The sequence below is a fragment of the Gymnogyps californianus genome, chromosome 1 (genome assembly GCF_018139145.2).
Source record: "Gymnogyps californianus isolate 813 chromosome 1, ASM1813914v2, whole genome shotgun sequence".
Lineage (NCBI taxonomy): Eukaryota > Metazoa > Chordata > Aves > Accipitriformes > Cathartidae > Gymnogyps > Gymnogyps californianus.
This window is the reverse complement of record NC_059471.1, coordinates 7,966,859-7,983,446: the sequence shown is the minus strand read 5'-3', so window position 1 is coordinate 7,983,446 and position 16,588 is coordinate 7,966,859. Positions and strand designations below refer to the sequence as shown.

The 16,588-nt window shown below is 42.0% G+C and overlaps 1 long non-coding RNA gene across 1 annotated transcript; it reads left to right on the top strand.

The window, feature by feature from the left end:
- Positions 1 to 4,026: 4,026 nt before the first annotated feature.
- Positions 4,027 to 16,341, top strand: LOC127029500 (uncharacterized). The gene is made up of 4 exons (XR_007768204.1): positions 4,027 to 6,680; positions 7,127 to 7,194; positions 7,903 to 8,125; positions 11,599 to 16,341. It is a non-coding gene; the product is annotated as an uncharacterized LOC127029500 (long non-coding RNA).
- Positions 16,342 to 16,588: the final 247 nt, after the last annotated feature.

Here is a 16,588-nt window from a genome sequence, read left to right as displayed (position 1 = left end):
CTCAAAACTGGAAGGGGGGACACTCAAAGTATTACATGGTTTGTGAAATAACACTGTTTCTAGTTACAGCTGATTCCTGTGAAATAAAGTACTTTATTAGTTCAAGAAGATACTCCATTGAAAAGAGTTATGAAGAGTTTCACAGGCTCGCTGGAAGTCTTGGCTAAAGTCCAGAAATGGTATAGCTCAGGAAAAATGGGGTTGCAAGTTTTTATTTCATACTTTGGCTCCTCCTGGAGGTAAGTACAATGCATTTGCTCAGGATATTGCCTCACAATAACTACACAGATACAGTAGTCTGTTTGCCCGAGGATACACTTGAATGATGGAGGAAGAATGTCATGAGATGTTCTGTGATGCAGTTACTTAACCTGAACCTTGCAGCCTTTCAAGATTTGTTGATACTAGAGCAATGTGTGCCATTCTTGTATCTCTTTAAATCCAGCTCCCTCCAGTTAAAGAATCTGAATCGGTTGCTTGCCTTCCTGTAAAACGTCTGGTGTCCTCGGACAGGAGGTGCTTCTCCCCACCCCCAGCTTGTCCAGTTTTGCCATATTCATCACTGAAGAAAAGGAGCGAAGGGAGCGTAATTCTTGGTTGCTGCTATAACTTTCAGTAATAGCTGCATACATCTGAAGAATTCTGAATTACAAGTACAGCCCCTTTTATTTCTTTTCTACTTCTGTTCCTTCTCTACACAGATACCTTTAGATTAGGTGTGCTGTGGGTGAAAAAAAGGGGCAGTGGCATGATGACTTCTGTCATGACAGTTGCCCACTGTAGACTTTAAAGCCTATGCTTATATATGTGCAGCTGATACCAAGTAATGATGGTAAGTATTGCAGTGGGGTACTTGGAGGGGAGCTTGGTTGTCTTTTCTGTAACCAGCAGAAAACATGTATGTGAAATCCTCATCCAAGATAGTCTGCTGACCTAATGACAGTATGCTTTGTTGTTTAAACTGGTTCAGAAACAATTGGTTTCACCTGCATTGATTCCCCTCTGTTCCTCCCCTTCCCCTTTGTGTCAGTGCTGCCGCTCTGGGGAGGAGACAAGGATGCATCCTCCTTTACAGATAACTTTGTTTCATTCTTTATACCATGTTTATCTGAAGATGTAGATGCCACTGATGTCTCAGCTAGGAGTTGCTATAGCATATTGAAATGTAGAAAAAAGGAATTGACTTCAGAAACTACCCAGATGAATGCCTGATGCAAGAGACAAGTAAAATAGTTTTCTGTGTGTGTATAGTTCACTTTCATCAGTTTGGGGGTGTCTGATACTTGTCAGTGTATGGGTCTTACTCATTGATCACAACTTGTCAGAGATGTTAATGATGAAACCTGTGTTACGTGTCTCAAACTTGGATACTGTGTTCACCTGAAAGCGCTAATGTCCAAGTCTCTCCTGACCCAACAGGTCCTAATTGCAAGATCCACAAGAAGCTTACGGTCCTATTGCAGAAATAAGCGTTGTCTCAGCACTTCATATGAAAAGACATAAGGTGATGATAGAATTGAAAGCCTGCCTTTGGTGTTTCTTTAATACGTGGGTATACTCTGGTTTAATACCGTTAATGAAAACATTCCAGTGTCTGTATGGTCCTGAGCCTATGAAGCCAATACGTTTGTGTATACTTGGACTACTATGCTGACATGCTACACTGCAGAAACTATGCGTTGTCTGTTACTAAAGTGTTTTTGGTCACTGTGGACTTAGGTAAGCAACCACCTGGTCTCCTAATGAAGACCAGGAGAAGCGTTTGGAAGACCCTGCAGGAGGGATGCAAAAGATGAGGATAAGTAGGAATGTGTGATGTCTTTACTGAAGAAGTTGCTTAATCGAGGTTTAATTTAAGTTCTCATGTAGAAACCTGGCTTCATATCTCAGTTTTCATTCTGACAAGTTCTTGCTCTTAATGAGACCTTCAAGGATTTGAATGCTCTAAATTGAGCCTCCACTTGATAGTATACCAAAGCCAGCTCTGCAGTCTGCATGAGAAATGCACAATTTTACGAGATTAAGTGTACAAATATGTGATAACAATTTTTAAGGTGTCTGATGTTCTGCTGTCATGGTGTCAACATCTCTGTCAGCGCAGTGTGGAGACCTGGCAGGATGTTGCAGTTGTCTCAGTTCTTGCAAATTAATTGTCGGGCCTTACATAATTCCTAGTATGCAAATTAGCTAGATGAAAAGATTTTCATGTGCACTCAAACATGGAGTGGAATATGGTTTCTCAGGGTGATTGATACGATCTATGCTAGTCTTGGCACATAAGTTTTGTTTTAAAATCCCATTTTCTTAATTATCCCAGCTATAAAACTCAGTTGTCCACAGTGCCCTTGGAGGAATGCGGAGAGCTGAAGTGTCACTGACCAACTGCTTACTTCAGAGCCTGTGGGGAAAGGGTGTAAACTCTTTAACATCAAAGTTACTGCTCAGATTCTGGAGGCTGAAGAAGCTGCTATGAAGGTTTTTTGTTTGTAATTGTCTCCCATGGAGCTATTTCCCAAAGAGTTACTGGAGCTGCAAGGTGAAAGGTGAGAGAGTGAATTCAGCTGGGTAGAATAGGTAAGTACTTCTGATATTGTGTTACTGTTTCCCAAGTATCATAATGATAACAATACAGAAAAATACATTGCATTGTCTACTTTGTTCTTAAGCAAGGAGAGCTTGGAAAAACGCAGGTAAGAGCGGAAGGCTTCTGTCCCTTTTTAAGTGCTTAATGAGATTGTGGGGAGGCAGCTGTTAAACCAATTTCTGGAAGAACCTAGTAGTCCTGTATAGCCAGAAAAGTTTGTAAAGCTTCTCTGAAAATAATTCTAGTGACTAATTAAAAAGTGTTAACTGTTTTTATCTTTCAGCACAAGAAGAGTGTTCTAAGAGCTGTCAAGAACCTCTTCAGATAGCATGGACGTGTTCTTCAGCTGAAACACGGCAGCAGCTCAATAGCGGTTACACAACAGCAAAGGGTGTGCAGGCTACTGCGAGTCCCTGGTTTCATGAGAACTGGTATCTGAAAGAACTCATTTTAGTAGAGAGAGAAACTCTGTTTCTTCCACAACTTTTAACTCCTTTGAGTTTAAATGGGAGCTCATCTAATACTGAAACAGGAGGTTACTTTTATTGTAGATACTGGAGAAGGGGATCAAAACAGGGGACTTAAAAGTGCTGGTCAGGGCACTGTGACAGGCCTTGGAAAACAGCAGGTAGTTCCAGTACAAGAGACTCCAGTTGTGGGAAGCTCCCTTTTGGGAAGGCACACTAGCAGTGGGGGAAACTTCTTAAGGTGGGATGGCCTAAGATGACCACTGAAGACCATAGGGTTGTAGGCAGACCACATTTATCTTGAGAGCATATATGCAACTATCCAAGTCAGAACCACCTGAACAGCTTCAGTTTTCATCAAAAAAGAGTATTTCCTGATTTAAAAATAATAGCTTTGCTGGGTCCACCCAGCTGCTGCAGAGCTATCTGGCTGGTTGCAGCACTGCTCTGAAGAGAAGCAGCCTTCCCCACCCATGGGCTGCTGGAGACTCTGGCACACAAACGTGACTAGGATGGGCTCCAGGGCTGAGTGTAAATCCTCTGGTTGCCTGCGTTCTAGCTATAGTATATACAACGGGTGTGTGCGAGCGCTTCCACGTGGAACAAGAAAACACTTGGGCTATGCTGGTTCGGATGTACTTTGTGTGTGCACTGCCCTCTTCAGCACAAAACTTGATAAAACCCTGTATTGCATAAAGCAGGTGGAGGTATCACACTGAGGTTAGACTGGGTGCGAACCTCGCTCAGTTACCACTAATCCCGGAAAAGTCTGTTGTAGTTGTGTAGTGGTAAACCTGAGTTGGTAACTGATACCGTTCAGTTGATGTGCGTGTCTGTGCCAGACAAGTAGTCCATGAGCTGACAAATCCTCAAGCATGGTACTAGCTTTTACTCCTTTCAAAAAAAAAAAAAAAGGGGGGGGGGCAGGCAGCAGGGAATTTTTTTGAAGAGTCACATAAATTCTACTGAAATTCAAAGCCCACTGAAAATATCATTGTGGAAAGAATACATTTTGGGAAATGAATGGTGTGACAAAGGCAACGTGAGCTTTCAGTTATGGCAATCTTCCAACACTGTTCCTTGTCCCTGTTTTTGTTGTGAGGTCCGTAGGGGAGAAGTGTTGGACACGGGGAGAGTGTGAAAGGCATAACCACAGGTAAAAATTTAATTTTAACAACTGGAGTTTTGTGTCAAATTATGCACCATTACTTATTTTCAAAGAAAGTCCGGCGACTAAATGGATACACTGGAGTCCCTGATTATGCGTGGTAGCATTCTCAGGTTCTCCAGCTACTTGGGTGCAGTGGCGCAAACTTACATGTTTCTTCCTATACAATCCAGCTTAAAATACAAGCTTTGGCAGTGTGAGTACCTAAACAACAATATTACAGTCAGAGCATTCCTTAACGCACACAAACCATTCCTTTTGGGTAAGTAACACTGCACTGTGAAAAAGCACACACCTTCAGGGAGAGCATCATTTGATAGCATCTCCTGCGCCAGAATTCCCTGGGTTTGCTCCTTTTCCTTGCCTTGGACGCTGCTGTTTACCCAAACTTTTAGCCTTTCTGTACGTTATCGCTGGTTGGCTCTTTTCCACCACCTGATTATTTTTTTTGTTTTTTGCTGTTTCTCTGCAAATACCTCTTCCTGGAAAACTGGGAACAACACTAAGTGTCTCGGGTTCCTGGCCAAGTTTCCACTCGCATGGTTTCACTTGCTCCGTTGTGTCAAGTTATTTACATGCAGTGTCCTAAGGATGTAATGTAGTGGACTGCTAGTAAGCAGCTAACCTTTATGTCTTGGCCCCAGTCCACACAGGTCAGGTTTACACAAGCCTGCTTCCTCACGATGAATTCAGTGGCTACTCTTACAGCCCTTGGTTTCCTGTTGTACGACATTATGATAAAGATCGTGTTATGCTGCTCGTACAGAGACTTAAGAAAGGACACGCTAGGTTTGATCAGTTTAGCTACTGAGTTGCATGACCCAGAATCTCTTCTGAACCTTGCTCTTCTGCATACACAAGACCTAGGGCTCTCAAGGTGAGAAGGATATGTTTTTCATGTCTTAATAGGTCTGACATGCTGCAGTAGAGGAGAGGTTTTTCAAAACCAGCATAGAGGTGTGAGGCTGACTGTCTAAGCTACCTTGCTCAGAGTTTTATCCTCAGGTTCTGGATTCATGTATGTCAAGAGTTGGTTTGTATCTAGTAGAGCCTTTTTGGGCTTGCATTCCCAGGAGGTGTATTACCTGAGCTCCCTGCTTTGAGCTCTCAGAAAATACAGTTGTATGATGCAGAGGCTGTGGTGGCATTGCTGGTTGAAGGAGTTTGGTGTTACCTTTTGCTGCTTGCCTTCCTGTGCCACAGTACACCACTCCCTTTTATGCCAACGCAACTATCTGGAGTGGCATAGTGAGCTATCAGTGTCTTAATCAGGCTGTGAACGCACCCTCCCTGCCCTGTGTATGCCTTTCTGTGGCTCAGGGTGGAAGTAGAGAAAGTTTGTACTTGTGCAGCTTTCTGAAACGTGAATCAGGTTAGTGAGCTGGTTTAGAGTATTTGCAACATGGCACTAAAAATAGGTGGCCACGTGCACAGCTGAAGTCAAGAGTTCTTGGGCTTGTTGCTGAAGCCTCTGTTTCATTAAATCATGCGTCTAAGGATGCAGCTTATTTTGTGGGGGAGGAGCAGCAGCAGCAGGGTGTCCCTTGCGCATGTGGATGCTTTTGTTAACCGTGTTTTTCTGCTTTAGATCTCATGACCCAGCCAAATGTTTTGCTGCGTGTAGCCGCCTGGGCAGGCAGCAGCAGCTCGAGAAACCCTGATGTCTGTAAGCAGCACTGGTGATTGCTAGATGTAGTCCAGACAAATCCCAGGGGGAGAAGAGAGCTGGAGTGAGATGTGGAGCAGTTTTCCCTTAAGTTTGGGGTTTTTTGACTTACAGAGAGTACCAATATGTTCTCTTATGATGGAAGTAATTTCTTATGCTTAGGGAGTTGCATGTTACCCCTGCGCACATAGCCAAATATCCCTTTTATATTTAATGGCAGAGTAAATCTGCAAAAAAGAGAATTGGGAACTAAAGTGTTTCACACATGATAGATGAAAAGCCTAATCGCAGTTTTCCGTGTCAACATTTTTGCAGTGCTCCTGATATGAGTGAAGTCAGCTTCACTACTGTGAACTCTTACAATGCAAATGGGATTTACTGCCTCCATCCTGATAATGGTGGATGTCATCCTCTGACGAGGACGATGTGGTGGCAGCTGTTTCAGAATGACGTGCAGTGGCTTCGCTGTACTTGCTCTGCTTTAGCGAATGTCAGCTAAAATAGTAATTGCGTCCCCTAAGAGTTAGATTATTGCTGCTGTTAACCTTTCTGGAAAAACAAATGAGAAGTAGAGGCAGATGCAATCCTCACGTGAATTGGCCGGAGGGTGTTGCACAGCCAAGTGGGCACTACGTCTCAGCGGGGATGAAAGGCAGTCATGCTTTACTAGCTCGTTATCAGCGAGGTCCGTTTAGCCGCCTGCAAATTCCTGCCCACTGAAAGCTCCTCTCATCTCCAGGGTAGATTGTGACTGGAGCAACCGCTGTCCCAATGCTACCTCCTGGAAACAAGTGGGTGAGGAAAGAGAGTTTATTTTAGTAGATCCAATGAAAATAAATGAATTTGCCTACTCTTCATTATAAATGAATAAATATATTTAAATTATACAATAATAATTTATAAATATTTTTATAGTGTAAATATATTTATAAATACATACCTGGAAATATAGGCATATATGTATATAAATTGTATATATTTAAATATATATGCATTGTTGTAATATATTAATAATTCATAAATTAACAATTTATAAAATATAAATTAATAAGCCCAGGGAATCACAGAAAAATAGAGGAGCTCTGTGTTGCCAACAGAGTCTTGGGATGGAGTAGCTGTTCCCTCTTGAGAACAGATGGAATGTGACAGTCTGGTCCCCAACAAATACAGTTTGTGTGAATCATCTTGTTTTGTTAAAATTTCTAATCATGTCTGTCTTTTAAACTCTCATCCTTGAGAAGGTTATTTGGCTGTGGATTAACCTTGTCATGAGTACTGAGGCGTGGGACCTGCTTGGCCATGGAAGCAGGTATGTGGGGGGTCTCTCACAAGTTTCTGTCGACACTTAAGTGTTGCAGCTCTCCAGAATGGATAATGTTGCTGCCAGCCATTGAGTGGCGTTGCAGCCTCGTTCACATGGGTTTGACGGTATCTCAGATATCCCAGCCTTTCACTATAGCCAGTTCTCCATTATCTGAAGGTAAATTTAGGTACAAATCATGACAGCCAAGATCCTGGGTTTGGAATATGCCTGCCTCCCTGTAATATTCAGTCGTGCTCGCTGGTATGGGTGGATCTCCCTCTTGGGTACAGTCAATTTACCGCTCCTCCCAAAGGAAACGTGCGCCCTGAACTTTCCCTATGCTATGGTAGTGCTTTATGTGCACAACCTCCAGGTAATGTTCACCTCTGTGGGATGCAAAGGGATGGCTACCCCAGTCTTCCCTGAATTTACTACTCAGCACACAGTGATATAGCAGGGAATGCAAGGCATTATTTTGCTCGTGTCCACCATGCACGAATGGCATTTGTTTTTGGTCACCATTTTGTTTCTAGCTAATACATGGGTGTTAAGGGAGGCTTTGTGCCAACACACAGGTTTTCCAAACTTTGGGTTTTTTCCTTTTCTGTAGTATCTCCCTGTCACCCATTCATAGTACATCGCACTAAGTGTTCAATCTGTAGGTTATACCCTGATGTGTGTGAGAAGCCCTAGGATAATTCCCTGTTTTTTCAGCTGTGTGGAGCTGGTGATTCCAGTGGCTGCAGAATTCCAGCTATTGCATCCCATCATTATAAAGAAGAAAAAAGAAAGCATGGAGGACGGAGCCCTCCTTTCCTTCTTGTCTATTGGGATGTCCTGAACAGCTCCAGAGCTGGTGCAGGGGTCTGATCAGCTGCTGCCCTCCACCCATCCCCTGCCCTGGGTGGTGGGACAGCAGCACCCTATGGTGGAGGAGGTGAGGGGACACCAGTCTCAAGAGGTGCTATCTTCTGCTTTTGTCACTTTCTGTCCCTGTGGCTTCTATGTCCCCCTTCCTGAAGCTCATTCCCATTCTTGTTTGAAAACAGCTGCTCTAATATGGCCCTTTAGCACAAGCAGTCTTTAGCAACAGGAGGCCTAGATGTGTCTTGGCGTGCCAGCAGATGAAGTTTTTTCAGGTCCTTACGTCGTTTGTAACAAAGGGGACATTAATGTGGACAAGGTCCAAGAAATACCTTTGTACACTCTTGTGTGTGACGTCTGCTAAATTTGACAAAGCACCTTATGTGACTTGGTCTTCTCTTTAGTGGCACCATGATAAGATACTCTTCCACGGCCCTATTGTGGTAATCTTGCATTAGGGTTTTGAAATCCTCTGCTAAGTAAGAAGGCCTTGATGAGCTCACAGTGCGAAGGTGGCTCTACACTTTTTCCAGGGGTCCTTCAGAGCAGGTGTTGATGGGAAGAACACGTTTGACCCATTTCCATTTTTTTTTTTTTTGGTGCATGTTTCAACCCCAGAGAATCCCTGCATATTCCATGTAGCTTACAATCGATTACATTTCTCCATTTTGTACAAATATGGCCATTTTTATGCAAAGGCATATAAATTACATGTCTTAGTAGGCATTTCTTTCATGTTTTATATTACAGCTGCATGTATCCACATTAGATAAGTCAGGAATATTTGAATAACATGTTAAAATTGGGTCATAAACCACAAGAGTTATTGAGCTCAAACTTCAGAGGACCTGGATCCTCTCCTGGCACATTCAGTGGGCAAATAATTTATACCTCAGGACCATGTTTTGCACTGGAGGACATCTGTGTGAACATCTGGCTGCTGCTACGCCAGCATCTCTTATCTCTGGGACAAAATCTTTCTTCTGGTTCCCACTGAATCTCTGGAGGGGAGGGAATAAGATCTAGTAACACTTAAAAGGTAGATGAAAAGTGCTTCCCATGTGCTGAATTTAATTTTTTTTTTAACCTTTGCATTTTAAAAATTTAAAGTAGCACCTTCCATTTCCTAAACTGATGACACCCGAGGATAAACAGATCTCTACAGCCAATTGTCTCAAAGACAGAAGTGCTATTTTGCAGATACCCAGTGAATACGCAGAACCATGGTATTGCTGGGAACCAGCCAGTCACCACTAACATACAGTAGTGCAAAAAGTTGTCAGCAGGCTGAGCAAACCCAGCCCTTCTTACAATGTTACGCCTACAGTGTTCTGTCTAAAATCTATTATCCCTTGGAGAACTAGTCGACAACATTTTAAAGAGGAGAATCAAATACTTACCAGTACCTCTATAGGGTTCCCCCCATTTTAATGCACTAATAAATGTAGCCAACTATCACTCCTACTTTAATAAAGATTATATTGGATGCCATCTGTAGATAAAATGTAACTTCTTGAACATTGAAAGAGATTTAACTACTCATCCATTTTCATAGCCAGTTTGTGGCATCATTGGATATGTTCGCATTTCTAAGTCCAAGACATAAAGTGGCTTTGTGTTATTTCTTTTGAAAGCAGTAAAAATGATAAAAGGAGCCTTGATTTTCAAAACAGGAACATTAGATTTGCATTTTATTTTAGATAAAATGAATGCATGCACATGCTTATACAGTCAATGTTCAGGCAGGGTTTGTGGCTTACCAGCCCATCTGTTTTGCCTACAGAGCAGCAAAGAGAACGCAGTTAGTGTTAGCAGTTATAAATCCTTCTTTTCGTATCTTCTCCCCCATCGCAGACTCTCCTAGGGATGGGGCTGTAAGTTTAAACCTGGGCTGGATGCAGCTGCAAGGGGAGTGAGGGAATGGCAGACTTCCACCCCCCTTGCAGAACCCCGGGCACCCTGTAATGCTAACGGGCAGAGAGGGTCTCGGTCCCTCTATCTCCCCAGCTCCCCACCACTCAGGTCACACCTCGGAAGTCTTCGATGTAGCCAAATACTACATGGTGCTGCAAAATGCACGTCAGAGGTGTCGATGTCTGCTAGCTTTGAAATTGGAGAGGCTGCTCTAGCTGCTAGTCCACTGTACTTGTGGGTCTCTACCAGCAGAGGGTGGCTCTAAGACCGTGTATACATTGCTTTAAGGTTTAAACACTTTACAGGCTGAATATTGAGCATGATGGCTTTAGTGCTTCCTTTATTTCCCAATCCTCCATTTATCTTTAGTTAGTAATTATAAGAAATTAAGTATTTAACAAAGATTTTCATTTGGGCTTTTCCTCACTGTTTATTTTGCTTTGACATTATTCTTCCAGATGAGAATAACCAAACATTGTAATTAAATTTAGGAAGACAGGTTTGAGATAATGTTGCTATTGATTGGGAACTACTTCAGTCTAGGATCAAAGTATTTGAAATACATAACTCTGTGAATAAGTTGTCAGTGTTCTAGCATTTATTAGGGATTGAAACTTAAGACACTAATAGTCAATGGAATTCATCTTGCCGAACTTCAGACACCTAACAGATGCCCAGTCTGTGCTTAGGCTTTCCTCACACTCTGTGGAGAGGACTGCACGCATCCCAAGGTTGACTTCAATACCTCTTATCCTAATTTAGGAATGTAAGTTTACAGAACACAAGCTAGCAGCAGCCTGATCCCAAGCAACCTTTGTGCATGTATAATTATTCTCATGTGGAGTCCCACTATGTGCGACAGTTAATGACTAGGCAGTTAATTATGTGAGTATTATGCAGGAATGGGCTCAATTCTCATGCTTGTGCTACAGGGAGACTAATTTGTCTCTTGAGATGTCTGTTCCTTTCTGTTGACTACAGAGGGAGCAGAGGTTAGTCTAGCTCAAAGTTAGACTTCCAACCTACGTACCTAGCTGAGATTCATCTCACCCACTGTGTCTGCAGGCTGGTGTTACTAATACTGGGTAATACTCTGCCTCATCTTTAAAGGTCTGTAGATGCACAATAGATTTTATGGATCTGATTTCACATCCAGTGGCATAAAGTGTGACAGTTACTTATCTAATTAGTAGATAGTCATTAACTTTTCTGAAATCAGTGGCATTCCACATGGGACCAATTGCACTTGTATAAGTAGTTCAGGCTGTTGTTGACTGGAGATCTGTTAGGAAGCTGTACAGAATAAAAGGTAATAGTAAGTGGTGATGGAAAATTTGTCATGTTCTGATATATAGTGATTTATATTCTGTATTAGATGTTCTGTTGAGAATTCTCCTACACATATTTAAGTAGTTTTAAAAGGTTTGAACAAAAATTCAAAAATTCCTGTCCTTGATTTCAGTTTATTTACCACTCAGAACCTATGTTTTTGAAATGGAATTCCTATCTAAAATGCTTTAATTTTCAAAAAAACTGAGTACCAGCAGTCTTCATTTTGAACCATTTCAGAAGCATAGCACAGATGAGGCCTTAGTATCTGCTAGGGTAGTTAACATTCCTTTCTGTTTGCAGAAATAGAGCAACCTAGTGACCAACTCAAGCAAAAGATTGAAGAGGCATCTTCCATAATGGCTACAAACAGCAGATAACCTCTGGCTTTCCCTTCCACAAAACACAGGCAATACCAAACACACATGAGTAGGATTTGCATCCTCCTCTTCTGCAGGGATCAAGCCTTTTGAACCAGTTTTCAAAACCGTGTCCACAGTGCAGGAAGGGTGTTTGATGTATTTGAAGGGTGTTTGATGTATTTGAACACAGAGGAATGCCACAAGAATGATTAAGGGATTAGAGGAACAGGGTCAGAAGGATAAGACAAGGTTATTGCAGACACGGGGGTGTATTCATGACGCCAGTATATGCTGTGGCTCTTCCAGAACAGTTTCCAGTCTACACCAGACGGTATAGAGCTTTCTGCAGGATTTAAGTGTGCCCAGCACTTGCGCTCTGCTTGAGGTTAATAATATGGAAAATCTTGTGTGTGATTCCTTGCTGTAATGACCTGTTAGCATACATATGGGCTTTCAGGTTATGGAAATGACCCATGATTTATGAAATAGCCTCTTCCTGTTTGCCATGATGCAGTGAAATACTGAGTCATCTCTAGCCCTTTAGCCTTCCCTGTACAGGCTCTTTGTTGTTTGCTACCTGTCCCCTAGGACTTGGATTGATGATACTGGACACCAGTTTTTACTTGAACTAGTCTCAGTTTTATCAGTTTTGGATGAATTACTGTCTTGGTACACTTGGCATATCGACTTGAAGTGGTTTCTTCCCCAACAAGGAGACTGTTTTGTGTTGCATGCCAAGGCACCTAACTCTTCTCCCATAGAGTAATGAGCCCAGCGGCCCAAGAAGTTCCGGATTCAGCTGGAAGGTAGATAGTGCAATGCTCCACCGGATTGTATTTCACCGCCTTTTGGAGCGAGCCCCTAATGCCACTGAAATCTCAGCAGTATGACATCTGACCCTTCAAGGGCTGAAATGGAGCAGGTGTCTGAAAACAGAACATAAATTCTTTCATCAGGTTCTTACAGTTGGATATTTTATCATTTCTCTACAGAATATAGTAGGGGCTTAGGTAAAGCAGGTTGGATGCTCTTTCTTGTTCAGGGTGGCTTAGTTTAGTTTGACTCTGAAAACGTAGCGTCTGGCTAAAGAGCTGCATATTCAGCAGCTACATAGTCTGATGGGTGTGCTGACAAATAGCTGGAGACCGCAGAGCTATGTCGTTGTTAATTACTTTCTGCTAGGGAGACACTCCTGTTCATCTCTTGGACACTATCATAAGTCACTTATTGGTCTTGCCTATCACTGGACCCCGCTGATACAGTGTGAACTCATGCGTAATCTATACGCCAGTTGTATAGCCATCGTGCCTTCCTAGAACCAAGTCTTTTTTAGATATTAACCCACAGAGAAAGAGGAAAGAAGATAGAACAAGCTGAATGACATCAATGGGTAAAAGAGCCAACAATTTTCCAGATTTGAAATGGAGTGCCTTTGGATATTGACAATTTACAGTTGCTTTGTCAAGGCACAGAATTTTGCAAAATCTTTGACAAGGAAGATACGGATGCGACATGATGGTTTTTCTTGTGGAACATTTTAATGGCTATGCTCAGCTTTCCCAGTGGGATCTTACTTTCTTAGAGCAGAGATTTGTCACCACTTACTGGTTTTGGATGAACTTTCTGCCAAAATCAACAAGGAAGGAATTGACAGGATGGACTTTAGTAACAGGGAAATTGTGACATGTTTGAAGAGAACGCACGCTCGGAGGAGGGGCTACTGCTGTTTCAAAAAGCAGCTTCTTATCAGCAAAACAAGCTCTACTCTTTCCTGCAGATGTCTTGTCTCTGCCTTGCAGCAATGCTAAGAAGATGTTTCGTCTTGTGAGAAGCAAAGGGAAAGAGATTTACCATAGTAAGAACACCTATGCACATGCTATTTAAACTCCAGTCATTCTGTTGAGTTGAACTAAGACAAGCATTAAAACCAGCTGGGACTGTAATGATTAGAAGTCTTTGCAGTTATTACAGGGTCTGTTTTTCTACTGAATCAACACATGCTGTAGCTCCTATGAGAAAGGAAGGAAGTGCATATTGGTACAACAGCACACGAAAGTATCATTCATTGCCCTTCTGCTGACTGGTCATGGGTGACTTGGGGCGGACATGTCAGCCTTCCAAGACAAATCAACGGTGCAAAACCTGAGTGTATGAAAAATGCCATTTTTTTAATACACAAAGATCAATCTTAAAGCAGTGGGGATGCTACGCAGTGCACAGAGCAATTGTATCTTTCAGAAATGTAACTGAACAAAAGTAGCCAGGAGTCCAGGAACTGACTTGAAGCAGTGATGATGCCACTTCTTTCCTCTTTCTTCTCACTCTTCCCTGCAACACTACAACCAAAATTAATAGTGCGCCATGTCTTCCCAAGCCTGAATATTCACTCACACACAAAGAGAAGAACACGGGAGGCTTTTTAAAAGCCCCATGATAACTGGAACAAGAAAACCTTAATTGTTTAGCTATGAGTGGAATGTCCTCTTATAAAATGCCAAATAGCCTTGTGGTTTTTAAGTCAAAAGCTAACAAGATGAGCTATGAGCTCTTCCTACTTCTTCTGTTCCTTCACAGTAAAAATCTGGAGTGCTTTAAAAATGCTGAGAACATGACAGTGATTGACAAGAAAAGAAGGCATGTAAGGAGATACTGGGCTGAAGAAATTTTGATTATTTTTATTAAACAAAATTGATACTGATGTAGGTCTTGCCTTTGCAATCTCAGCCAGAAGCCAGGGCTAAGTTTTCTCAGCCAAGACCTTTACACACTCTGCCTTTCACCCTTATGGAAGAACACCTAATTTGGTAAAATCCCAGAGTGCCATTAAGGAGACAGATCCTAAGAAATTAAACAGCTTCCTGAACTTTTTATTTTTAACTTTTTCTCAGTGAAAGCATGTCTTATTTTAGTGTGTGTGCAGTGCATGTGTAAGGCTGCTTCCATCATTTCTATTACGAGATGCGTGCACTAGTGGATCCTCAAGCGTGTGGGTTTGGTTCCAGTTAGGTGTGGGCACACGACCACATTTCCATGGAATTATTAAGTATCTATGGTATGGAGTTCATACGAGTTTTATAACAGCTCTAGCTGATATCGGATCTGACATAAAGTGACAATGGCACAGAGAGACAGTAGCTGTAATCCCATTAAGTGTGTCAGTACGAAATTAACAAAACTTTTAAAGAAATTTTAACTGGCAGCGTGAGTTAAAGCTGGATCTGCATCTTGGATAGTGGGTTAGGGCATATCTGGTCTGATAGTAAGGACCCTCCTGTCGTATTTATTGTGGCGTTAAGCCACAGTCAGAGAGGGGGAAGGTGAACTGTATCTTTTATAGTTACTAAAAATGGAAAGCACTGTGTCACTGGTATGTTCTCAGTGAAACAGCCAGTGCTGTATGACAACTGCTGTTGGAGATGATTCAACCATCATCTATCTACATGTTAAATCTTCAAAAAGATTCTGTGTTATTGCATAGAGATGGCAAAGAACAACATCAAATTGCTAACATGTGTTAACAGGGAGATTTAAAGAAGATGTGGCATAGGCATTTGCATAACTGTACGTTGTTGAGCTGAGCACGGGTACAGTTCTTGTCTGCTTCGATCATTTAACTGGCCTAAGACCAAAACATACTCTTAATATTCAACAGCCACCTATGCCCAGTAATGACAGGGTCCTCCAGTGACATGTTAACTATGTCAATAAACTATTAGCTAAAAGTAGATGGGTTTTCTGGTTAAAAGAAAACTAGACCTTCATTAAATTCTAAGATAAGGGTAAAAAAAAATTATTTCTTTCATTATGGAATCTGGTTATCTGCCATGTTTACTTGGTGAGTGCATAATTTGAATCTGCTAATTTATTGACGTAACTGAAATTGCAGCCTAAATAGTATAAAATATAGCGCATTGCTTTGTTTTCAATCAGTTTGGTGAAACTGTAAGTAAATTACGTAAGTTATGTGCTTTGTGAGATTCATGTTTGTGTACTCAGACCGCAGCCTGGGTCACAAACTCTGAAGGCATACAGAAGCTCCGGTGTGAAATCACCAGCCTCTTGTGTGTCTCCAAAGCAACTACGTACACCCCTTACATTACCCAGGCTGTAACATCCCCAATAAAAAAAAAAAAAAGTTATCTATCTTGCAATACTGAGAATGTAGCTGTTTATAAATTATAAATGTGCTTACGCGCTGTGGATTTGCTAGGGTGCCTTCGTTCACCTGCATAAGTCAACACAAGACACACAATTGCCAAATATATTCACCTGTAATGAACACCTACCTGGATACACAGCCGGTTGGAAACAAGACAAAGTAGGCAAGTACGTAGAGCATCCAACCAACTGCTGCAGGGCAAAACAGCCACAGCCATGGGGCCTCCTTTTTCAGCCTGCAGGGGTAGTACCTGTTCTGCTCATTTTTACTATGTATCCTGCTCCCTGGAACATGATATATAATAAAACACACAGGGTGGGGGTTGGCACCAGGGAGGAAGGCTGCCTCTGTCTTGTCTTGGATGCTGCAGCCATGGTTGGACCCGCGGAAGGGGACAAGATGCCTTTCTTTGGTGCAGTTAAGCACGATGAGTTGGCTGAACCATTTTAAGAGCAGGGTGGGACAGAGAGAAGCATTTGAAAGAAAGGACCTGCCCTACAAGGAGTTAATTTAGAAACTTTCTGTTCTGCCTCACTTGAAGTGTTCTCTTTTTTAAAAAGTATTCCTTTATGTTTTAACAAAATCTTTTTAACTTTCTGAAGTTAAGAGCTTTGTGTTCTGGGACATTTGTTTCAAGGGAAAACTGGAGGTAGGTCCACCTCAAAGATCTGCTGACTCTACCGGAGTGCTCATATCATTATATATGTTTATGACCTCCAAAATGAGGAGGTGCCTGCCTTTAGGTGTCTTGCAGGATTATAATGTGAATTCC